We start from the raw sequence: 26458 nt of genomic DNA, 5'->3' as shown, positions 1-26458 counted from the left end.
CTCCATCCCAGGCATGCAGGGGTGGTTCAATATGTGGAAATCTATCAATGTCATTCACCATATAACAAAATGAAAAAGCATTTGACAAAATCCAACACCCATTTATGTTTAAAGTCTTGGAGAGAGGAGGGACACAAGGGACATACCTCAACATAATAAAGGCTATATACAGCAAACCTATAGCCAACATCAAACTAAATGGAGAGAAACTTAAATCAATTCCATTGATACCAGGAAAAAGACAAGGCTGTCCACTCTCTCCATAGCTCTTCAATATAGTACTTGAAGTCCTAGCTAGAGAAATAAGACAAGGTGATCAAGGGGATACAAATAGGAAAGGAAGCCAAACTATCACTATTTGCAGACGATATGATAGTATACAAAATTGATCCTAAAAAGTCTACCAAGGAACTCCTACAGCTGATAATCACCCTCAGCAAAGTGGCTGAATACAAAATAAATTTTAAAAAATCAGTAGCCCTCCTGAATACAAATGGCAAATGGGCTGAAAAAGAAATTAGAAAAACTGCACCCTTCACAATAGCCACAAACAATATAAAGTATCTTGGTATAACTCTAACCAAGCAAATGAAAAAACTTCAAGTCTTTAAAGAAAGAACCTGAAGAAGATATCAGAAGATGTAAAGATCTCCTCTGTTTGTGGATCAGGAGAATCAACACAGTAAAAATGGCCATCTTATCAAAAGCAATTTACAAATTCAATGCAATTCTCATCAAAATTCCAACACAGTTCTTTACAAACCTTGAAAGACCTGGTTCCGCGGGCTTCCGCCAGAGCTCTTCAACCCTATTGTTCCTACCCAGCCACAAGGCACTGGTCCTACGCTCCCCGCTTCCCGCTCCCCACTCTCCAGCTCTCCACTCCCTGAACGAGAGATCCCAGCTGGAGATCCTGGCCTGAGCAAGGCAGGCACTCTCACATTATCGGGAAACGAGAAGTGGATGGGCCGTGTTTGCAGAGTCTAATTGCTGTCCTAGAGTATGAGGGGACCAGCATACCCTGGCAGGAAGATTTGGTTCCGCGAGTGGCCGCCAGAGCGCTGCAGCGCCAGTCTTACTAACCGCCCAGCTGCAAGGCCCTGGCCCTGCACTCCCTGCTCCCCAAATGAGAGAGCCCAGTGGAGATCCTGGCCCGAGCAAGGCAGGCACTCTCACTTTATCGGGAGATGAAAAGAGGGTCTTGCTTGCAGTGCCTAATTGCTGATCAAGAGCGACCTTGGTCCCTCCAGGCATATAGTACTGGGAGAGGATGGGCACTGCTACAGGATATAGAGGCAGAGCTAAAAGACAGCTACACTCCCAGAAGATCTGATCTACCTGGGGTCTTGACTACAAATCCATAGGAAGGACAGGCGGCTGGGATCAACCTACTCAGCCAGAACGTTTGTGTGCGGACCTTATTCTAGGTCCCAAGACTGCTGATCTGAATTACAGCAGCAAAGTCCAAACAGATATCTACTTTGGCTGGCTCAGCCTGGAGCCCAGGGGGCAGAGGAAAATCACCAGGAGTGAAACTGGATCACCTACCTGTTCTACAAAAATACCCCCTGATCCCCACAGGCAAGAGCACCTGACCTATAATCAGTCATCAATTAACCACTCTCAACCAGCGAAGGTCACTACAAAATACCTTCCAACATCAGAGCCATCAAAATGACAAGAGGACAGCATAAGAATGCTATCAAAAACCAAAACAGTTTGGCATCTCCAGATCCCAACATTCCCAATGAATACAACCTAGAGAACCTAACAGCAATGGATAGGCAAGAAAATGACCTCAAGTCCTTAGTAAAGAAGATGATAATGGAAGAAACAAATAAAATCTGTAAACAAATGCAGGAGGAGGCAAACAAGAAGGCTGAAGAGTTAAAAGAGTCATATAATGAGTCACTTGAAGAATTTCAGAAAAATATAAATAACCAGATGATGGAAATCATTAAAACAGTCCAAGACATGAAGATAAAAATGGAAGCTATGATGCAGGAACACACAGAAGGAAAACGTGATCAAGAGTCTGCAAAGAGGAAAGTAAGCATCTCAGAGGTGGCCTTATCTAACAGATTGCAAGAAAAGGAAGAACAAATATCGGGACTTGAAGATACAATCGCAGAACTGGAAACAACCATTCACAGAAATGCTAAATCTGAAAAGTTCCTAACAGACCATTCAAGAACTAAAAGACCACATGAAAAGATGAAACTTGAGAATAATACGGATACAGGAGAGAGTGGACAGCCGACTCCACAGCCCAGAACACATCTTTAATCAAATAATGGAGAAAAATGTTCCCAATTTGAAGAAAGAAATGCATACAAGCATACAAGAGGCCTACAGAACACCAAATAGAATAGACCTAAAAAGAAAATCTTCCCACCACATAATAATAACAACACAAAATATACAGAACGAGGAAAAAATATTGAAAGCGGCAAGAGAAAAAGGCCGAGTAGCATATGGAAGCAAACCTATCAGAATTACTCCTGACTTCTCAGCAGAGACCATGAAAGCCAGAAGGGCCTGGACAGAGGTGCTGCAAACCCCAAGAGAACACAGATACCAGGCAAGACTACTATATCCAGCAAAATTAACAATAACCATTGACAGAGAAGACAAGTTATTTCATGACAAAAACAAATTCAAACAGTACCTAGCCACAAATCCGGCTTTACAGAAGCTATTAGAAGGAAAACTCCACCCCAACTGGTCAAACTACAACCAAAACTACATAGGAAATAGGTAAATATACCATTGCAAAATCACAACCTCACAAAATCTCAACTGTTACAAATACCAAAAATGAAGGGACTTACCAATCACTGGTCATTAATATCTCTCAACGTCAATGGTCTCAACTCTCCAATAAAAAGACACAGACTAATGAAATGGATGCATAAACATGACCCAACATTCTTCTGCATTCAAGAAACACATCTCAACCACAAGGACAGACATTGCCTCAGAGTAAAAGGTTGGGGAAAAATATTCCAAGCAAATGGTCACAAGATGCAAGCTGGGGTAGCCATTCTAATATCTAATAAAATAGACTTTCAACCAAAATTAATCAAACAAGATGAGGATGGTCACTTTGTACTTGTCAAAGATAAAGTCAACCAAGAAGACATCACAATTTTGAACATCTATGCTCTGAATACAAGGGCTCCCACATTTGTAGAAGAGTTATTAACAAAGCTTGCCCCACTCATTGATACCCACACATTAATAGTGGGAGACTTCAACACCCCTCTTTCACTCAAGGATAGGTCTTTGAATCAAAAAATTAGCTGGGAAATAACCTCATTAACCAATGTCATGAATCAAATGGATCTAACAGATATCTACAGAACTTTCCACCTAAATGCAAAGGATTATACCTTTTTCTCAGCACCTTATGGAATGTTCTCTAAAATTGATCACATAGTTGGTCATGAAGCAAACCTCAACAGATACAAGAAGATTGAAATAATACCTTGTATCTTATCAGATCACCATGGTCTAAGGCTGGATTTCAACAGCAATAGAAATAACAAAAAGCATACTAACACGTGGAAACCAAACAACTTTCTACTTAATGACACATGGGTCACAGAAGAAAGAAGGGAAGAAATAAAAGACTTCCTGAAATTCAATGAAAATGATGGAACAACATACCCAAATTTGTGGGACACATTGAAAGCAGTGCTAAGAGGAAAATTCATAGCACTAAGCGCCTTCAAAAAGAAAAAGGAATCATCCCACATAAACAACCTAACAACACATCTGGAAGCTCTAGAAAAAAAAGAAACAGAAACACCCAAGAGGAGTAGACGCCTAGAAATAATCAAACTCATGGCTGAAATCAATAAATTAAAAACAAAGAGAACAATCCAAAGAATCAACAAAACCAAGAGCTGGTTCTTTGAGAAAATTAACAAGATAGACAAAGCGTTAGCCAATCGAACTAAAAGACAGAGAAACACTATCCAAATTAACAAAATCAGAAATGAAAAGGGAGACATAACAACAGACACCGAAGAAATACAAAGAATCATAAGAACCTACTTTAAAGGCATTTATGCCACAAAATTCGAAAATTTAAGGGAAATGGACAAATTTCTCAACCGATTCCATTTGCAGAAATTGAACCAAGTCCAGATAAACAAATTAAATAGCCCTATTTCGCCTATAGAAATAGAAGCAACCATTGATAGTCTCCCAACCAAACAAAGCCCAGGGCCAGATGGTTTCAGTGCAGAATTCTACCAGACCTTCAAAGAGGAGCTAATACCGATACTATTCAAGCTATTCCAAAAGATAGAAATGGACGGAATATTACCAAATTCCTTCTATGAGACCACAGTCACATTGATACCTAAACCTCACAAATATCCAACAAAAAAAGAATTTCAGACCGATTTCTCTTATGAACATTGATGCAAAAATACTCAACAAAATTCTCGCAAAGTGAATACAACAGCATATCAAAGACATCATTCACCATGACCAGGTAGGTTTCATTCCAGGCATGCAGGGATGGTTTAACATATGGAAATCCATCAATGTAATCCACCATATAAACAAACTGAAAGAGAAAAACCACATGATCATCTCTTTAGATGCAGAGAAAGCATTTGACAAAATCCAACACCCATTTATGTTCAAAGTTCTGGAGAGATTGGGAATACAAGGCACTTATCTAAACATAATAAAGGCCATATACAGCAAACCAACAGCCAACATTAAATTAAATGGAGAGATACTCAAGGAAATGCCTCTAAAATCGGGAACCAGACAAGGCTGCCCCCTGTCCCCTTATTCCTTCAATGTAGTTCTTGAAGTTCTAGCTAGAACAATAAGACAACAAAAGGAGATCAAGGGGATCCAAATGGGAAAGGAAGAAGTCAAATTATCCTTATTTGCAGATGATATGATAGTGTATATAAGTGACCTGCAAAATTCCACCAGAGAACTCCTACAGCTGATAAACACCTTCAGCAAATTGGCAGGATACAAAATAAACTCAAAAAAGTCAGTAGCTTTCCTGTATACAAATGACAAACAGGCAGAGGAAGAAATTAAGAAAACTACTCTCTTCACGATAGCCACAAACAATATAAAATATCTAGGAGTAACTTTAACCAAGCAAGTGAAGGACTTATTCGAAAAAAAACTTCAAACCTCTGAAGAAAGAGATTGAAGATGACATGAGAAGATGGAGGGATTTACCTTGTTCGTGGATCGGGAGAATCAACATAGTAAAAATGGCTATCTTACCAAAAGCAATTTACAGATTCAACGCAATCCCTATCAAAATACCTACAAAATACTTTGAAGATATTGAAAGATCAATTCTCAAATTCATATGGAGAAATAAAAAACCCAGAATAGCAAAAACAATCCTATACAACAAAAGATCCTCTGGAGAAATCTCCATACCTGATCTCAAGCTGTACTACAGAGCAACAGTAATTAAAACAGCATGATACTGGCAAAGCAATAGACTGGTGGATCAATGGAATAGAATTGAAGACCCAGAGATGAATCCACACACATTTGCTCACTTGATTTTTGACAAAAAAGCCAAATCTATTCAATGGAAAAAGGTTAGCATCTTCAACAAATGGTGTTGGTCTAAGTGGATGTCTACATGTAGAAAAATGCAATTAGACCCTTATTTGTCACCATGCACAAAACTCAAGTCCAAGTGGATTAAAGACCTCAACTTAAAACCAGAGACATTAATTCAGTTAGAGGAAAAAGTGGGGAAGAGCCTGGGACACATAGGCACAGGAAACAACTTCCTGAACAGTACACCAACAGCCCAGGCCTTAATGTCAACATTTAATAAATGGGACCTCATGAGGCTGAGAAGCTTCTGTAAGGCAGGAGACACTGTCAAGAGAACAAAACAACAGCCTACAGAATGGGAAAAGATCTTCACCAACCCTTCATCTGACAAAGGTTTAATATCCAAAATATATAAAGAACTCAAGAATTAAACACCACAAATCAAACAACCCAATTGCAAAATGGGGCTTGGAACTTAACAGAGAATTCTCAACAGAGGAATATCAAATGGCTGAGAAACACCTAAAGAAATGCTCATCCTCGTTAGTCATCAGAGAAATGCAAATCAAAATGACACTGAGATTCCATCTTACACCCATCAGAATGGCTAAGATCAAAAACTCAATGACACCACATGTTGGCAAGGATGTGGAGAGAGAGGAACACTCCTTCATTGCTGGTGGGAATGCAAACTAGTACAACCACTTTGGAAAGCTATCTGGCACTTTCTCAGAAAAATGGGAATAGGGCTTCCTGAAGACCCAGCCATCCCACTCCTTGGAATATACCCAGAAAATGCCCTACCACATAACAGGGACATATGCTCAACCACGTTCATAGCTGCTCTATACATAATAGAAAGAACATGGAAACAGCCTAAGTGTCCCTCAGTAGAAGAATGGACTAAGAAACTGTGGTATATTTACATGATGGAATACTACTCAGCTATTAAAAACGAGAATTCCCGAAATTTGTGGACAAATGGATTGATCTAGAAATTATCATAATGAGTGAGTTCACCCAGAAGCAAAAAGAGACAAACGGTATATACTCACTGATATCAAAACAGTAGTCCAAGGGATAGGTACCATGAAAATCTTTACTTACCAAGAAAGTGGATCAGAGGAGAGGATATCCAATTGAGACTTTAGGCAAGAGTAGCATGGAAGAAAGAGGAAATAGTAGGACCCACAGGGTCCTGGAAACCTACAAGAAGAACTTTATGACAGGCAGATCTGGATCCTGGGGTCCTCCTTAAATTAAGGCACCAGCCAAGGAGAATATAGACAGTAAGCTTCGAACCCCTACCAAGACCTAGCCGACAAACATGATATTCTCCACCGTTGAGTGGAGAGTGAGATCTGACTCTCACACAAACTCTGGTGCCCCTTTTCTGACCATGTCCCCCGGATGGGGAGACCTGGTGGCACTCAGAGGAAGGATAGCTAGTTACCAAGAGGAGACTTGATATTCTGAGAGCATATATAGGGGGAGGAGGTCTCCCTCAGTCACAGACATAGGGGAGGGGAGAAGAGGAGAAATGGGAGGGAGGGAAGAATGGGAGGAAACAGGGGAAGGGCTAACAATCGAGATGTAATATGAATAAATTAATAAAAAAAGAAACTATGGATCATTTACGCAATGGAATACTATTTAGCTATCAAAAACAAGGACATTTTTAAAATTTGCTGGTAAACTAATGGAACTAGAGACAATCATCCTGAGTGACGTAACCCAGAAAAATATCCATGTTTTTTTTTTTTTTACAGGGGAGAGCATGAACATAGTCCCCCACTACCACAAATTATGCAGTCGGGTTTTCTGCATTTGGGTCAGCACATCCGGAGTGCAATGGATAAGCCTCACCATGGGAAAATCACCTTCGCGATCATGCTATCTCCCCTGCCAGGTAAGTATATATGCATGGTTTATACTCAAGTATAAGTAGATATTAGCCACCTGATACAGGATAACCATATTATAAAACAGAGATTCATGTACTAACCAAAGACCATGTATGATGTGGACCTAGACCTTTTGCTCAGATATAGAAGATAGGCAGCACAGTCTCCTTGTAGGTCCCACAATAAAGAGAGTATGGACTACTTCTGATATAGACTTTGGCCTTCCAACCTCAATCACTTCCCCTCTGCCAAAATGGTCCTGCCAGACCACAGAGGAAGAAGACACACGTATTACAGATGAGACCTTATAGGTAGACATAAGATGTTAGGGAAGGAAGGAAGAGGGGGTAATGGAGGGAGGTGACGAGGGAGGGGACTACAATTGGGTGAAAATTCAAATTGCAAAATAAGCAGGTAACTTGTTTTCTTTGTTTATATTTGCTCTCTTGGGACACAGATGATTGTTTTCACTTGGAGTTACTTACAAGTTATTGATCTTATTCAGAGAGAAAATGAACTTGTACTCAGCGATGTCTCTTTTCTTCTATCTTTCTTTCATAGATATGGAGATAGGAGTTTAATATATGGAGATAGATGGTCTCTGATGAAAATCGAGGTGTATTTCTGATGGATCTGCCTTTTTATGCTGCTTAGCCCTTTTCCTTGGCTGCCTTTAATATCTTTTCTTTGTTCTGCAGATTTAGTGTTTTGATTATTATGTTGTGGGAGGAATTTCTTTTCTGGCCTAGTCTATTTGGTGTTCTGTAGGCCTCTTGAATGTTCAAGGATATCTCTTTTTTTTAGGTTGGGGAAATTTTCTTCTATGATTTTCTTGAAAACATTTTCTGGTCCTTGGGAGTTTGCATCCCCCTTTTCATCTATTCCTATAATCCTGAGGTTATTCCCTCTCATGGTGTCCTTGATTTATTGGATGCTTTGTGTCACAAATTTTTCTATCTTAATGTCTCAATTTCTTCTATTGTACTTCAAGCCCTGAGATTCTCTCCTCCATATGCTGGATTTTGTTGGTTATACTTGTCTGTTGGATTCCTACTTCCTTCTTTAATTGTTCCATTTTGAGAGTTTTCTAAGCTTGAGATTTTTTTAATGCTGTCTAATTATGTTTTCATATATTGAACCCTTTTAATCATTTCTTTCACCTGTTTGATTGTAGGTTCTTGTTTGTCCTGGATGGCCTCTACTCTTTGTTTGTATTTTCCTGGAATTCTTAGAAGGATGTATTCATTTCCTTTTTATAATTCTGAAATAACTGTATAAGCATAGTTTTGATGTCATTTTTCTGAGATTTGGCTGTATTAGAGTTTCTGTTGTTGTCTGGGCTTTCTGGTGGAGGCATGTTGTCCTGATTTTAGTTATTTGTCTTCTTATTCTTTCCTTTAGGCATATGCTGAGAGGACTTGGGCTTTCTAAGCTGGCAGTCATGGGGATGAGTGCCTTTGGAAAGCAGCTGCTTCCTATAATGGCTAAGCAGACACTGTCTTCCTTTATCTATATTCATCCAAGCTCTGCCACCTAGGGTCCAGTATTTAGTAGGGCTCCTCTGGCTACTTGTTCTCCTCAGAGGAAACAGGTACAGAGTAGAACAGTGGATTGCATGCAAGATGCTGTATGGCTTCCGCTGTCTTATTCCTTTGGTCTGGAGGGGGAATACGCTGCTCCCGTACTCAGAATGTTTGAGATAGTTTATTAATGTGGGAAAACAGATACTCAGACAAATTTAGTGGAGTGTCATGAAGTAAGCCTGTTCCAGAACTTGGGTGGCTGTGTTGTCATCATTCTGTAAGATTAGGACACATGAGCTTCCTTGGGGACATGAGTGTGTGTTTGTCAGGGCTGGGCAGGGCAGTCTTTGGTTTCCTATAGATTGTTAGACCATCCTGGATAAGGGATGGCTAGCTATGAGGATTCAGAGCACATCCATAGGAGTTCAGGTCTTCAGTGTAATATGTGAAAAAGTTTGTACAGTAGAGAAAGGAGAGCCTTTCTTTTTATTTATTTATTTTTAATTATTAATTTATTCAAATTACATCTCAGTTGTTAGCCCATCCCTTGTATTCTCCCATTCCTCCCTCCCTCTCACTTCCCCCCATTCCCCTCCCCTATGTCTGTGACTGAGGGAGACCTCCTCCCCCTGTATATGCTCATAGGGTATCGAGTCTCTTCTTGATGACCTATTATCCTTCCTCTGAGTGCCACCAGGCATCTCCATCCAAGGGATATAAGAGAGCCTTTTTTATTCTGACCATCCTGAGTTGCTTGTTTTTCCTTTGTCAGAGAGCAGCGCTGACATCTGATAAGGACATGTACTTTGACAATGGCTCCATTGAACAAGCTTTGGGAATTTATCCTATTGATGATGATGACTATTCTTCTGCTTCTGGCTCCGATAAGGCTTCCTGCTGGCTGCCATTCTCTATAACTCAGCAAGGACACATTCTGTTGTGCCTTCTATCATAACAAACATGGCATTTGTCACAGTCATCAGCATAATTTGGAGTACAATGTCTAGGTCTGGGTAACTTGTGCTATGAGAACTTTGAATTTAAATAACTATATTTACCAACTAATTAAGGTTCTGTTGCTGCAAAGAGGCACCGTGACTATGGCAACTCTTATAAAGGCAAACATGTAGTTGGGGCTGGCTTCAAGTTTCAGAGGTTTATTCCACTATCATCATGGTGGGAAGCATGGCAGAGCGCAGGCAGGCATGGTGCTAGAGAAGGAGCTGAGAGTTCTACATCTGGATTAACAGACAGCAAAAGGAGACTGTGTACCACATTGAGCACAGCCTGAGCATAAATTGAGCACACAGGACTTCCAAGTCCCACCTCTACAGACACACTTTCTTCAACAAAGCCACACTTCCTTCAACAAGGCCACACTTCCTAGCCACTCCCTGTGGCCAATCATTCAAACACCAGAGTCTGTGGGGACTGTATTATATTCAAACCAACACAATGACACAAACTGTTTTTAGGGATAAAAAGAGTTGAGGTATTAGCCTTAAATATTGTTAAAAATTTCAGACTATGGTCATAACCACAAGAAATCCTTCAAATATCAGTTTCATAAAATGACTGCTTATCTTAAGATTACACAAATCCCAAAATTTAGAGGCTTCTAAAGTATGTTGCTCCTAAGTATGTTGTAACATAAAGGTGGATTCACAGCTTTGATTTCTTTGGTGTATTAATTATCTGCAATGCTGCCTAACAGACTATCCCAACACTCAATAGCTTGCAGCAACAGGCATTTGTTTCATGCATTATTCTGGAGATTTGCCATTTAGGGGCTGGACCCTCCTGTATTTTCAGCTGAAGCTTGGTTTACCTCTATCCTGGGTCTGCGAAAACTGAGCAGACTTGGCTTTACTCCACAGGGCTCTTCATTCTCCAGGTGGCCAGCCATTTTTTTTTCAAAGTGAAGCAGATATCTAATTCTAGACTTACAGCTTGTCACAGCATTATTTCTCTCTCTCTCTCTCTCTCTCTCTCTCTCTCTCTCTCTCTCTCTCTCTGTGTGTGTGTGTGTGTGTGTGTGTGTGTGTGTGTGTGTTGATGTTAGAGTGATTCTGTGACTGAGAATCATGGTTTCAGATGATTTGTTTGGCCCTCTGTGCTTATTAGGACAAAGCAAATAGAATGTGTAATGGAGGATGTCATTTACCTCATAGTTTGCAAAAAGCAGATAATATGGAAGGCAGTGATGACAAGGTATGATTTCCCAAGACATGCCCTATCACCAACATCCCCTGCAGCTTAAAGGTTTTAATGCCATGCAAAATAGCATCACTATGTAGGGACCTAGGGCTGAATACATGAGTTTGTGGAGGAACATTTCATACACAAACCATAACACCAGGGCCCCATGCATGTATATCACTGACAAATGTTTCCAGCTCCAGGTTGCACCACTTAATGGTGGGAGCTATGATCATATTGCAGAAAATGTAGATACAAGGAGGAGTCAATGAGCCTGGATACATTTCCTAGTATATCTTACCTGGAAATGTTTCACATTTGCCAGGAATGGATTCTAAGAAGCTGAGAAAAAGGAAGAGCTGAATATTTAGTCAGTGAACAAGCCAGAAATGTCTGGCCGGTATCATGTAAGAAAACATTTCTTTCTTGGAGTATCTACTTCAGATTAGATTTAACTATGATAATAGTTATTATGCTGAATATAAATATGTGACAGTGAAGTTGACATAGGTTTCAGAATGCTCTAGAACAAATGAAAGTCAATTGTTCCTGGTGAGGAGCTACACTTATAAGAGGGCTTGAGTTTGAAAATTGCCAGTCAGAAATAATGACAGGCAGTAGGTGACCTAGTAACAATGAGATTCCACCATGTCCTGCTGTAAAAATATCCCTAGTTATTCAAGGGAGTGTGATACATCTCACACAGGCACAATGAGTGTGAAAGAGTTGCTCTCTGTAACCCACAACACTATTAATATCTTTCATTCATGGCACCTCTTTTGTTTAGCACCTCAAAAATGCCTTGTAACTGTCATTTCAAAATGTCCTCAGAAATAATAAATATGGGTGTTTGTGGTCCTCCCTATTTCCTCAGTGATCTTAGTATTCAAAGGTTGTCAAGGATCTGTAGAGGTTGCCCAACGTATTTTTTTGACTTCTCCCAAGATTGTGTTTACATTTAGTATAAGGGAAACAGGAGCACAAGCCTCTATGCCTCATCTAGTTAACTAGAGTATCATATTTGATGCCATGAACTCACTCATCAAGTGGACTAGAAGGAGATAAGACTTAAATGTGGACAAATTTCTTCAGTCACAAATCTAGCTCTAGGATTATTTTTGCTGTTAAAAAAAAAAACAGAAACAGATTGTTCTTGACTTTAGAAATTACACTGAGCTGCACTGTGGGTATTTTTTTTTCATTGTAGTAGTGTGTGTAACTAAAATTTGTGAAGCACTTGGTGCTGGGTAATGTCACATCCATGTAACAACTCTGTTATAAAGATATCCCTGGTTCTATTATATGTCCTCTTTCACCTGGGAAAATCCAAGGTGCAGACAGATTAAGGAGCTGGCTCTCATGTCAACCCAAAAGGCTGTCAGAAAGGAATGGACCAGGAAGTGGGGCTTGAGAGAAGGGCTTGTCTTTCAGCCCCTTGCTGTTTTGTCTCTTGTGTTGTAAAACACTGTTCTACCATTAAGAGGTTCTGCCTCACAGATGACCAGTCCCAGCTGGAAACACTGAAATCCCTCAGTGTTTTGCTCACTGTACCCCCTGGCCTAGTCCTTCTCATGGTTCTCAGTAGAAAAGCAAATGGCTTGGAACAGAATGTCTAAAGACCCAGAGAATACATTCCAGCAAAGAGAAGGGACCCACAATATACAAATTTGGATTCTGAATGGAAACCAACAACTGAGAGTCTTCACAAACATTTGTGAAGCCCTCTATCCCAAGAGCTAAACTAAAAACACAGAGAAAAAAGTTTTCTACCCCTAAGAGAGCAAAAATTCATTCAGTGAAATCTAGAAATATAAAAATGATAATCATTAGAATACCATGTGACTGGTGACAACAGAAGGTACTACCCAATGGAAATAGATGATAGAATTCTCATTAAAGATGACAAATTGAAGCTGGGTGCAGTGGCACACACCTCAAATCCCAGTACTTGGGAGGCCAAGGCAGGTGGATCTTTTTGAGTACAGGGCCAGCCTTGTCTACAAAGCCAATCTAGGACAGCCAAGGCTATACAGATAAACCTGTCTCAAAAAAACAAAGCAAACAAATGAACAAACAAAGATGCCAAATTGAGCAGAAAAACCTGCCATATGCAAGATAAAGTGATATTAAAAGAATTGGACATGAACTCACCAGAAATGTAAGAGAGCAGCTCCAACAAAAGTCTTAAAGTTGAGAAGCACATGGGTGTGTGTTACCAGTCTTGGCAGACATGAAAAGACTGAGTTGTCCAGCACTGGGAAGCAGGAGGACAAACCACAGCATTGCAGAAGGGTGAAGGTGATGGTTTTCACTGCACGGTGAGTAGTTGAAAATCTCTTTAAGAAAGAATAGACTAGACTCTTCTCTTCATCATAGGCTAACCCTCAAAGGTTAATTATTGCAAATAAAGCATGGCATTGATTAGGGAAGTCCAAAAGACTCCCAGAACAATATAGGCTATAACTCTTGGTTGTGCCCTAGAAGTTTAAGTTAAGTCCCCATTGCTGAAAACACCATGCATTTAAGGAAAAAAATTAAGAGGATTTGAGCTGGATATAACCTGAAAGCCTCAAAAATCAAGAGAAATCAGAAGCTCAAAGGAAAGAAAATGTACAGAGAAACTAATGCCAAGAGGTGAAGAGATGCTTTAAAGGTGAATCAATAACAGGACTCTGTAAAACAGGAACATTTATAAGAGTAGAACTCCAGTTATAGAAATTTAAAATGTATTGGAAAAATGAAGAGATAAAGAAGATAGTCCTTTACTTCTGTTCCCATGAAATTACATCCATGAAAACATTTTATTTGTAAAACACATTCTAAATTATCTTGGTCCATTTGGGATAGTATAATAACATACTTTAGAAGCACAAGTAACTTACAAAACAGCATCAATATAGCGGTCACAGTTGTGTAGGCTGGGAAGTCAAAATCAAGGGACCAGCAGATGTTTTATGTGTGAGTGTTTGCTTTTTGCTTCAAAGGCAATACCTTCTTGCTGTATTTTCATTTGATAGACTATGAAAACAAATTCACACTGGCTTCTTTTTTAAGTGGCTAATCCATTCACAAGAACAGATAGAAGCCTTATTATCTAGTCATCTCTTTAATGTCCTTTATTCTTAGTATTGCATTGGGGACAGTATTTTCATCTATGAATTTGGAACCATTGTTAGTTATCACACACACACACACACACACACACACACACACATAAATAAATAAATAAATAAATTTTTAAAAATTATAATGCTGAAGCTGAGCCATAAAGAACACTTGCTATCTGCTGTTTCGGTGGAGGAAAATGAATATATGTTTATAATGTGCATGAATGCAGGAGAAAATTAGGAAGCTATAAACCCTCAAACATACAGGATGTGTCAAGTAGACATTCCTATCACAGTGTCCAATTGTGATAGGAATGTGTTGGTCACATTTCTGTTAGCCCAACAAAATATCTGAAATTAGCACCTTAAAGAATAGGAAATTATATTTGGGCTCACAGTTTTGAAAGTTTAGTCCATGATTGATTGGACTGTTCCTTTTGAGTCTATACCTGGGCAAAACATCATGCTTTGAGTGCCTCATGGTGGTCATTTAATAAAAGAGACACAGGAAGGGTCATGGTCAAAGCATTCTGCACAGGAGACTGATCTCCAATGACTGATCTTCCTTGAGGCTTCATTTTTTAAACACATTTTTATTGAAAAATAAAATAATTCATATTACATCTCATTTGCTATTCCATCCCATGCATCTTCCCATTCTTCCCTCCCTCCTGCTTTCACCACATTTCCCTTCTTTATGACTGTTACTGAGGGGGACCTCCTCCCCTGAATATGATACTAGGGTGTCAAGTCTCTTCTTGGTAGTCTGCTATCCTTCCTCTGGGTGCCATTGGCCCTCCTCAACAAGGGGACATGGCCAAATATGGGGCACAAGAGATCATGTGAAAGCCAGTCCCCAGTCTCCACTTAACTTTGGAGAATGTACTGTTCCTTGGCTAGATTAGGGTAGGGGTTTGATGATGACTGCATGTGTTGTCCTTGGTTGGTGCCTTAGATCAAGCAGAACCCCTGAGCCCAGTTCCACCCATCATAGTGTTCTTCTTGTAGGTTTCTAGAACCCTCTGGATCCATCTATTTCCCTATCACCTATATTTTTCTCACCTAGAGTCCCAATAGGATGTCCTCCCCTCTGTCCCAGTTTCCTGGTGAGTGAAGACTTTCATGGGACCTGTCCCTTGGGCTTGTGTCCAGTTATAAGTGAGTATACACCATTTGAGTCTTTCTGCTTCTGAGTTAACTCACTCATTATGATCATTTCTAGTTCAATATATTTGTCCACAAATTTTGGAAATTCCTTGTTTTTAATGGCTGAGTAGTATTCCATAATGTAAATGTACCATAGTTTCTTTATCCATTCTTCTACTGAGGGATATTTAGGCTGTTTCCATGTTCTGGCTATTACGAATAAGGCTGCTATAAATATGGTTGAGCATATGTCCCTGTGGTATGCTGGAGCATCTTCTGGGTATATTCCAAGGAGTGCAATAGCTGGGTCTTGAGGAAGCCCTATTCCCAGTTTTCTAAGATAATGCCAGACAGATTTCCAAAGTGGCTGCACTAGTCTGCATTCTCACCAGCAATGAAGGAGTGTTCTTCTTTCTCCACATCCTCGTCAGCATGTGCTGTCACATAAATTTGTTATCTTAGCCATTCTGGTGGGTGTAAGATAGAATCTCAGAGTTGTTTTGATTTGCATTTCTCTAATGACTAAAGACGTTGAGCATTTCCTTAAGTGTTTCTCAGCCATTTGATATTCCTCTGTTGAGAATTCTCTGTTTAATTCTGAGCCCCATTTCTCAATTGGATTATTTGATTTGGTGGTGTTTAATTTCTTGAGTTCTTTATATATTTTGGATATTTAACCTTTGTCAGATGAAGGGTTGGTGAAGATCATTTCCCAGTCTATAGGCTGTCGCTTTGTTCTGTTGACAGTGTCTCCTGCCTTACAGAAGCTTCTCAGCCTCATGAGGTCCCATTTATTAATTTTTGACCTTAAGACCTGGGCTGTTCAGAAAGTTGTCTCCTTTGCCAATGTGTTCCAGGCTCTTCCCCACTTTTTCTTCTAACTGATTTAGTGTCTCTGGTTTTATATTGAGTTCTTTAATCCACTTGGACTTGAGTTTTGTGCATGGTGACAAGTATGGGTCTAAATGCATTTTTCTATTTGTAGAAATTCAGTAGCCCAGCACCATTTGTTGAAGATGCTATTGTTTTTCCATTGAATAGATTTGGCTTCTTTGTCAAAAATCAGGTGACTATATGTGTGTGGATTCATATCTGCATCTTCAATTCGATTTCACTGATCAACCAGCCTATTCCTATGCCAATACCATGCTGTTTTAATTACTATTACTCTATAGTACAGCTTGAGAGCAGGTATGGAGATTCCTCCTGAGGATCTTTTATTGTATAAGATTGTTTTAGCTATTCTGGATTTTTTGTCTTTCCATATAAAGTTGAGAATTGACCTTTCAATGTCTTTAAAAAATTGTGTAGGTATTTTGATAGGGATTGCATTGAATCTGTAAATTGCTTTTAGTAAGATGGCCATTTTTACTATGTTAATTCTCCTGATCCATGAACAAGGGAGATCCCTCCATCTTCTCAAGTCACCTCCAATCTCTTTCTTCAGGGACTTAAAGTTTTTTTCAAATAAGTCCTTCACTTGCTTGGTTAGAGTTACTCCTAGGTATTTTAAATTGCTTTTGGCTAATGTGAAGGGTGTAGATATCCTACTTTCTTCCTCTGTATAATTGTCATTTGTATATAGGAAGGCTACTGATTTTTTTTAAGTTAATTTTGTAACCAACCAGTTTGCTGAATGTGTTTATCAGCTGAAGTAGTTCTCTGGTGGAATTTTGGGGGTCACTTATGTAAACTATCATATCATCTGCAAATAGGGATAATTTGGCTTCTTCCTTTCCCATTTGGATCCCCTTGATCTCCTTGTGTTTTCTTATTGCTCTTGCTAGGACTTCAAGAACTGTATTGAAGAGATATGGAGATAGTGGGAAGCCTTGTCTGGTCCCTGATTTTAGTGGAATTTCCTTGAGTATCTCTCCATTTAATTTAATGTTGGCTATTGGCTTACTGTATATAGTCTTTATTATGTTTAGGAAAGTGTCTTGTATCCCCAATCTTCCCAACACTTTAAACATGAATGGGTGTTGGATTTTGCCAAATGCCTTTTCTGCATCTAAGGAGATGATCATGTGGTTTTGTTTTCTTTCAGTTTGTGTATATGGTGGATTACATTGATGGATTTCCATATATTAAACCATTCCTGCATGCCTGGTATGAAGCCTACCTCGTCATGATGAGTGATATGTTCTTGTATTCATTTTGTGAGTATTTTATTGAGTATCTTTGCATCTATGTTCATAAGAGAAATTCGTCTGAAGTTCTCCTTTTTGTTGGGTCTTTGTGGGGTTTAGGTATCAACATGACTGTGGCATCATAGAAAGAATTTGGTAATATTCCCTCCACTTTATCTTTTGGAGTAGTTTGAAGAGTTTCAGTATTACCTCCTCTTTGAAGGTCTGATAGAATTCTGTGCTGAAACCATCTGGCCCTGGGCTTTTTTTGATTGGGAGACTATCAATGATTGCTCCTATTTCTATAGGTGAAATAGGGCTGTTTAATTTGTTTATCTGATCTTGATTCAATTTTGGCAAGTGGAATTGATCAAGAAAATTGTCCATTTCCCTTAGATTTTCAAATTTTGTGGCATATATGCCTTTAAAGTAGGATCTTATGATTCTTTGTATTTCTTCTGTATTTGTTGTTATGTCACCCTTTTCATTTCTGATTTTGTTGATTTGGATACTGTTCCTCTGCCTTTTAATTAGTTTGGCTAATGGTTTGTCTATTTTGTTGATTTTCTCAAAAAACCAGCTCCCGCTTTTGTTGATTCTTTGAATTGTTCTTTTTGTTTCTAATTTATTGATTTCAGCCCTGAGTTTGATTATTTCTAGACATCTACTCCTCTTGGGTGTTTCTGCTTCTTTCTTTTCTGGGGCTTCCAGATGTATTGTTAAGTTGCTTGTGTGCGATATTTCAATTTTCTCTTTAAAGGCACTTAGTGCTATGAATTTTCCTCTTAGCACTGCTTTCAACGTATCCTATAAATTTGAGTATGTTGTTCCATCATTTTCATTGAATTTCAGGAAGTCTTTTATTTCTTCCATTACCCACGTGTCATTAAGTAGAAAGTTGTTTAGTTTCCATGTGTGAGTGGGCTTTTTCTTATTTCTGTTTTTGTTGAAGTCCCGCCTTAGACCATGTTGATCTGATAAGATACAAGGTATTATTCAATCTTCTTGTATCTGTTGAGGCTTGCTTTTTGACCTACTATGTGATCAATTTTGGAGAAAGTTCCATGGGGTGCTGAGAAGAAAGTATAGTCTTTTGTGTTTGGATGGAAAGTTCTGTACACATCTGTTAGATCCATTTGATTCATGGCATTGATTAGTGATGTTAATTCTCGGGTTAGTTTCTATTTCAATGACCTATACTTCAGTGAAAGTGGAGTGTTGAAATCTCCCACTATTAATGTGTGTGGATCAATGAGTGGTTTAAGCTTTGTTAATAGTTCTTTTACAAATGTGGGTGCCCTTGTATTTGGAACATAGATGTTCAGAATTGTGATGTCATCTTGGTTCATTTTATCCTTGATGAATAGGAAGTGTTCTTCCTCATCCCTTTTGATTAATTTTGGTTGAAAGTCTATTTTATTAAATATTAGGATGGCTACACCAGCTTGCTTCCTGTGACCATTAGCTTGGAATATTTTTTCCCAGCCTTTTACCCTGAGGTAATGCTTGTCCTTGTGGGTGAGATGTGTTTTTTGAATGCATAAGAATGTTGGGTCTTGTTTATGCATCCATTTTGTTAGTCTATGTCTTTTTTATTGGAGAATTGAGATCATTGATGTTGAGAGATATTAATGATCAGTGACTGTTAAATCCTTTCATTTTGATGTTTGTTAAAGTTGAGAGTTTGTGAGGTTGTGATTTTGTGATGGTCTAGTTATTTATTTCCTGTGTAGTTTTGCTTGTAACTCATTCATGTGTGGTGGAGTTTTCCTTCTAGTAGCTTCTGTAATGCTGGATTTGTGGATAGGTATTGGTTGAATTTGTTCCTGACATGGAATATTTTGTTTTCTCCACGAATGGTTATTGATAGTTTTTCAGGGTTCAGTAGCCTAACCTGGTATCTGTGGTCTTGTAGGATTTGCAGGACCTCTGTCCAGGCCCTTCTATTTTTCATGGTCTCAGCTGAGAAGTAGGGTGTAATTCTGATAGGTTTGCCATTGTATGTTACTCTGCCTTTTTCCCTTGCAGCTTTTAATATTTTTCTTTGGTCTGTATATTTTGTGTTTTTATTATTATGTGGTGGGAAGATTTTATTTTTTGGCTTATTCTATTTGGTGTTCTGTAGGCCTCTTGTATGTTCATATGCGTCTCCTTCTTCAGATTAGGAAATTTTTCTTCTGTAATTTCGTTGAAGATATTTTCTGGGACTTGGAGTTGGGTGTCTTCTCTTTCCTCAATGCCAATTATTCTCAGATTTCTTCTTTTCATGGTGTCCTTGATTTCTTGGATGTTCTGTGTTAGGAATTTTTCTGATTTTGCATTTTCTTTAATGGTTGTTTCAAGTTCTACAATTGTATCTTCAAGTCCAGAAATTCGTTCCTCCATTTCCTGGATTCTGTTTGAGAAGGCCATCTGTTTGTTGGCTGATTCTTCTCTATGGTCTCTCAGTCATGTTTTTCTTCTGTGTGTTCCTTTATCACAAATTCCATTTTCGTCCTCAGATCTTGAAGTGTTTTATTGTTTTCCTTCATCTGTCTGTTTGGATTTTCCTGAAATTCTTCCAGTGCCTTTCTATATGACTCTTTTATGTCCTCCACCTGCTTGGTTGCCTCCTCCCGCAGTTGTTTACAGATTTTATTCCTTTCTTCCATTATCATCTTGCTTACTAAGGACTTGAGGTCATTTTCTTGTGTTTCCATTGTTTTTGGGTTCTCCGGATTGCTTTAATTGGGATTGCTGGGATCTGAAGATTCCAAACTGTTATGGTTTTTGTTTGCATTCTTTCACTGTCCTCTTGTCATTTTAGTGTCTCTGATGTTGGGAGGTAGCTTCTGGTGACCTTCACTGGTTGAGAGTGGATAGTTGGTGAATGACTCTGAAGACACAAAGCATTACTCCTGCTCAGACCAAGGTGCTTTGGCATGGCATTGCATTAACATGTATTTGTAAATACCACTGTCTTTTGACTGCACAGAACAGTTTTCTTGAGAGGCTCCACTTGAAATTATATTGGGACAAATAGCCCTTTCATTCTCTTGCTGTAAATGGCTCTTTGCTCCTTAGCAATATTTTGCAGTTGACCTGCTTACTGTTCTTATCACCTAATAGGCATCTTCCTTAGAAATACACTGTTTTTACCAAGGCACTGGTCCTTGTGGAATTTCGTTAGCCCAGTTATGAAGCCGACTCTTAGTCTATCTAGCTTATGTCATATTTTTTTCTTCCCATGTCAACAAACATTGTGTCCAACACATGGTTCTAGGTGCCAATGATGAAGAGCCTGAACATGAATAATAACAAAAACAATGCCATTTTCTGTGTTATAGTTACATGGTACAGGTAGGTTAAACCTTGCCTCTAGTTACCCTTTGTGAAGAGTCTGCTTTTGAATAGGTCTTACAGGGGTGTTATTGTAATGGGTATAGTTATTCTCTCTAGATTGTTGTTCAGATATATGACTGAAGAGTGAACAGAGCCTGTCCTTGTTTTCGTGGAACCTAGTCTTTTTCCCCACTGGATTTTCACAGCCTCTAGACATCCAGACATGGATTCATTAAGCTTTGAGTTGGTTTCAGTTAGTTATCTGTGCTCCCTTCTCATAATTGGATAGACATATTTTTGAGAGGCATGTCACATCAGCTCTGTATTGGGCAGTGGCTTATTCCTCACATAGTCTCTGCTTCTTCTGTTCAGTTGAGCATTTCAGTTTACAAATGAGTACTCTGCCCAGAGCACCTTGTGACTTACATACTGACTGCCCACTGCTTTAAGTGCCATTGCTATGGACAACTTTCTAGATCATCCCTTGAATTAATTCTTTGTCCCCTTCTTATTCAGAAGATCAATTGAAGGGAAGTGAGCAAGTCAACTCTTAAATGATTTTATGGACTTAAAAATAAAAGGAGGTAAAACCATGTGGCTTGTCTTAATACTGGAGTAAAGAGGAGCTCTAGAGACAGAGATGGCTCAGCAGTTGAGGGCACTAACTTCTCTTTTTCCAGAGGTCTCATGTTCAAATCCCAGCACCCACATTGCAGCTCACAACTGTCTGTAACTCCAAAATCTGACACTCTCACATAGACATACATGTAGGCAAAACACCAATGCATATAAAATGAAGGTAAATCAATTTTTAAAAATAATGGAGTAAACATGATAGGATTACATAAATTTGGAGTCAAAGCCTCAGTGTCTTTCATATTTCCTGCAGTGTTCACTCACATCTTTCCCTGCACTCACACACATGAGTATCATCTGACCTGCTTGATTTTTCACTCCCATTTCATAACTTTTAACTGCATAGCAAACAAAGCAATCCTAATGAGCAGTGAAGCATGTGCTTCCTCGATGAGGACTTCGATAAGCCATTCTCTGATCTGCTGCCCACGGCACCAGGCAACCAGTTAGAGATGGGAATTCTGTACAAAGAAAATGGAGAGAACCTGCAAAGCACTGCCAACAGGCTTCTCTCATCTGCTTTACTTGGACACAGCATGACTTATGAGAGCCGCCCATGTTTTCTTCTTTACTCACAAAGAAAACAGTAAACCATTTTCTGTTTATGCAGCAGTAAGAATTATAATTTATGGAAATCATGGCAGCTTAGGAGTTATGAAGCACAAGGATTCTTGTAGCTTGGAAAAGTAATGACTATCAATGTTATTACTTCCTGTATTTGGTGGAAGTTTCATGTGTTCTGATCAATGAGATGGGGACCTATGGATTCCCATAATCACTAGAGTTTAAGCAAATCCACATTGTCTAGGTTCTTCCTAAACATAAAAATGATTTTGAGGCTGCCCAAGAAAATGAACTTTTTTCTTTGTTCTTTTGTCTTCTTGACTCAGAAGAACTCCAACATCCACGAAGCAACTGAATGACACATGGAACATTACTCTGGTTAAGATAGCTAGGCATTCTTAAAAGGGATAAGAATAGGTTTGGATAGGTGGGGGCTCATTACCAACCGACTTTAAAGTTTGTATTGTCCTGTTTTATGTCAACTTGACACAAGCAAGAATCATCAGAGAGAAAGGAGCATAAGTTGAGGAAATGCCTCCATGAGATCCAGCTTAAAGACATGATCTCAATTAGTGACCAATGGGGGAAGGACTAGCCCATTGTGGGTGGTGCCATCCTTGGGCTAGTGGTCCTGGGTTCTATAAGAATGCAAACAGAGCAGTCCAGGGGAAGCAAGCCACCCTGCTATGGATTCTGAATCAGTTCCTACCTCTAGGATCCTGCCTTGTTTGAGTTCCTGTCCTCATTTCCTTCAATAATGAACAGCATGGACATGTAAACCAAATAAACCCTTTTATCCTCAACTTGCTTTCTGGTCATGGAGTTTGTTCATGGTAATAGAAACTCTTAACAGAGTTGACAATGTTTTCCCATCAGTAGTGATGGCCAAAGCCATAAGATTCATGTGACTCCAAACAAACAAGAACTTGATGGACAGAGCCATCTTCCCAGCTCAGAAAGTAAAGACTCTGAGAATTGTCAGTAAAATAACTATGCACATCATTCTTATAAATGCATTAACTACCCATCTTTGCTTCCATGATACCAGAACCACAAGCTACATGGGTCCATACTGGGTACTCTACCATTGGCATACAAATATCATGCAAATTATTGTTTCTACTATTTACTAAACTTGTTTATAAAAGAAACAAAATTAGGGATATACTTAGATTATTTCTTCTTCTTAATACATTTATAAAGAGGGATATTTATATTTCCTTTCTTCACCACACCAGTCACCTGAAGAAATTGACAAGGCAGAAGTTGACATTTCTGAGGCAGAAGAGAAGCTGGGCCCTGCGGTAAAAAGCACAGATGTGTACACAGAGAAACATTCAGACAATCTGTTTAAAAGGACAGAAGTCCAAGCAGGTGAGTTGCCAACAGGGTCAAATGGGAAGGAACTTAAAGAGGCCTGCTGCTTGGGATAAGTGATGTTCAGTGGCCAAAGTAAGGCTTGCAGTTAATTAGTGGCCTCCCAGAAGCAATCTCTAGGCTTTTTATTTCAGAATGACAGGTGAAAGGCGAGGACTACTTTGTCTATATTCTGTTAACTCCTCTGGTCTTCCATTGAGCCAGCTAAAGGCTAAAGTACGAAACAATTTCAAGCTACAATCTATCACATCAAGGACTTCAAATTTGAGTAGTAAGATTCATCAGCCCAGAACTGTTGGATGTGGTGACAAGGCATCTCTGTCCTTTGGCCAGGCAGATGCCAGTCTTCAGAGTTCCAAACCCACATCAGAGAAGGAACATGCACAAATGCTGATGCTGCCAACATTAGAATTTTGCCTCTAATTGGAATTCACCTGATGAAAGTACAGGTTGAGCATCATTGGTCTGAGCATCTGCAATATTCCAAACAGCCAAAGCTTGTTAAAGCCTGACATGGTGCTACAATTGGGAAGTTCTACTTCCTGATTTCAGGATGGGTTGTACCCCCAAAAGAGACACAGTACACAAACTTTGTCTCATGAATGGAATTATTTGTTAACTTGTGTTTTTCTTTGAGCTATGTTTATAAATATCTATGAAAATATGAATGGATTTGATGTTTACACTTGGACTTGATCACTTTTGTCTCATTCCAGGGCTGAAGAGATGGCTCAGAGGCACTTGCTCCTCTTCCACAGGTCCAGAGTTCAATTCCCTGCAACTGCATGGTGACTCACAACCATCTATGAGATCTGGATGGCAGGAACACATGCAGGTGGTACACTGTATACATGAAAAATAAATACATCTTTAAAAACAACACTTCTGGTCCAAGATATTTCTGCTAACAGATACCCACTGAAACCTGTATTGATACTTGTTTTAAAAAGAAAAATGAAGATTTATAAGATTTAATACCTAATTTATATAAGGGTCCCCTCAAATTCAAGATTAGGTACACATTTGCATGCTTTTTGTACTTATTATTCATATTTTAAAACTACTATATCATGTTTTGTGCCTTCATTGTGGTTAGAAGATGACACTGTAAAATGCAAGAACTGAACACAAGGCCTGTGCTTTTGAATGTGGAGAATTAGTTGAAGTTACCGCTGGATTTTTCTTATGGAGGCCTTTGAGTGGCCTAATACATACCTTATGGAGGCCTTTGAGTGGCCTAATACATACCTTTCTGAGGAATGACACTATTGAATGCAGATTTTTCTTTTTAAAACTTGGGTTCCCAAATTAAACCTTTTATTAAAATGTCACTAGGTTGTAATTGTCCACACAATTTCCTGCAAACCTTGAACCTGATACAAAGGACTCTTTCTTTCTGTTTCAGCTGTCATCGCTGGTGGAGTGATCGGCTTTCTCTTTGCCATTTTCCTCATTCTGCTGTTGGTGTACCACATGAGGAAGAAAGATGAAGGAAGCTATGACCTTGGAGAAAGGAAATCTTCCAGAGCAGCTTATCAGAAGGCACCTACTAAGGAGTTTTATGGATAAGAGCTCCCACTTGGTGTCTCTATTAGGAAGATCACTGAACTTTTAAAAATAAAGCTTTGGAATAGAATAATGAAGATTTTTGTTATTAGTTTTGTCCATTACAGAGCCATACTGGCCCTTTAATGATAAATATCCCATTGTTATTTAAAACATCATTTACTTCTTTAGAACAACATGAAAGTAAAAATGTAACATCTGTAGTGTTCTATGAAAGGCAGTGGCAAATATTATGTTTTGAAAACCCTTGACATTCATGAAATTGATTTGAACATCTATGTGCAAATACAAAATGAATATGTTTGTCCCCTGGATCAAAGATGACTACTGTTCCCCTCGTCAGCATGTCTCAGATGACCTACCATGTCGGTCATTGTTAATTTATCTCATATCCCACTCCTCCACTGTCCCTTCTTGTCCCCTTCCTTAAAAATAAAACTTTGTGCCTTTTGTAGGTGTAATGGGGCAATTTAGCTTTGAATGACTATCATAATGGAAGTTTAGTGTATATTTGATCTTTTTCAAATATGTAAACCTTAACTTCTACTTTCTGTAATTTTTTACGTGTCAGACTATGCATTTTACACTTGCTTTATTTTTCACTACCTGTAGCTGCAGGCAGATATGCAACAAGAAATTAATGTGTAAAATTGGATTATTACCACAAAACTGTTTAGTTCTAGGTATCTAATCAGATCTTCTTTTGTGAGGATTTGATATAACTGACAAGCCTCAGCAAAAGCAAATATGCTAACAGTATTTTGAGAAGTTGCTGCATAGTCTTTGGCCACTGTACTTGTTAATTTCTTGCAATCTGGACGTACAAGAGTTTAAAGAAAAAAGATCAGTTTTTTTCTTAAAAATTTATTTAAGTTGTAAACATCTCTTTAAACATTTGAAGTCCCTATGTGACTTGTTGCAGACTGGTGTTAAAGAGCATACGTGTGTGTGTGTGTGTGTGTGTGTGTGTGTGTGTGTGTGTGTGTGCGTGTATATATTCAGTTTTTTAATTGGTATTTTATAAGCATTGACAGTTTTAATGGTAATGTTTGTAGTCTTATGGACAGATGTAAATTGTAATTTGGGTACAAACTACTGAATAAATCATGTGGTCTAATATTGAAAATGTCACTGTTATAAATTTTGTACATTTCTTAAATGTACATCTCCCCTTTGCTATGACTGACCGTCTGCTCTCAGTGAAGGTGTGGGTTGGATTTCTGAGTATTCCAGTGTCCATAAGTCAAGACCAAAGAGCCCCTCAGAGAAGCTGTTTATTACCAGATCCACCTCTGAATTGGCTAGAAGTGTATTGTCATCCTGCATGTGTCTAAGTATAGGGATAGGAAGCCTGCCAGGGGATTTCAGGCTTTGAAATCTTTATAGCATAGCTACTGGGAATATTGACACAGATGTCGTCC

The 26458-nt window shown here is 38.9% G+C and overlaps 2 pseudogenes; one reads left to right on the top strand and one right to left on the bottom strand.

Moving 5' to 3' along the window:
• Positions 1-7333: 7333 nt before the first annotated feature.
• Positions 7334-7482, bottom strand: LOC127201901 (uncharacterized; annotated as a pseudogene).
• LOC127201779 (syndecan-2-like) lies at positions 7433-25040 on the top strand (annotated as a pseudogene).
• Positions 25041-26458: the final 1418 nt, after the last annotated feature.

Source organism: Acomys russatus, chromosome 17 (genome assembly GCF_903995435.1).
Source record: "Acomys russatus chromosome 17, mAcoRus1.1, whole genome shotgun sequence".
Lineage (NCBI taxonomy): Eukaryota > Metazoa > Chordata > Mammalia > Rodentia > Muridae > Acomys > Acomys russatus.
The sequence above is the reverse complement of the archived record's forward strand: the minus strand, read 5'-3'. Positions and strand labels throughout refer to the sequence as shown.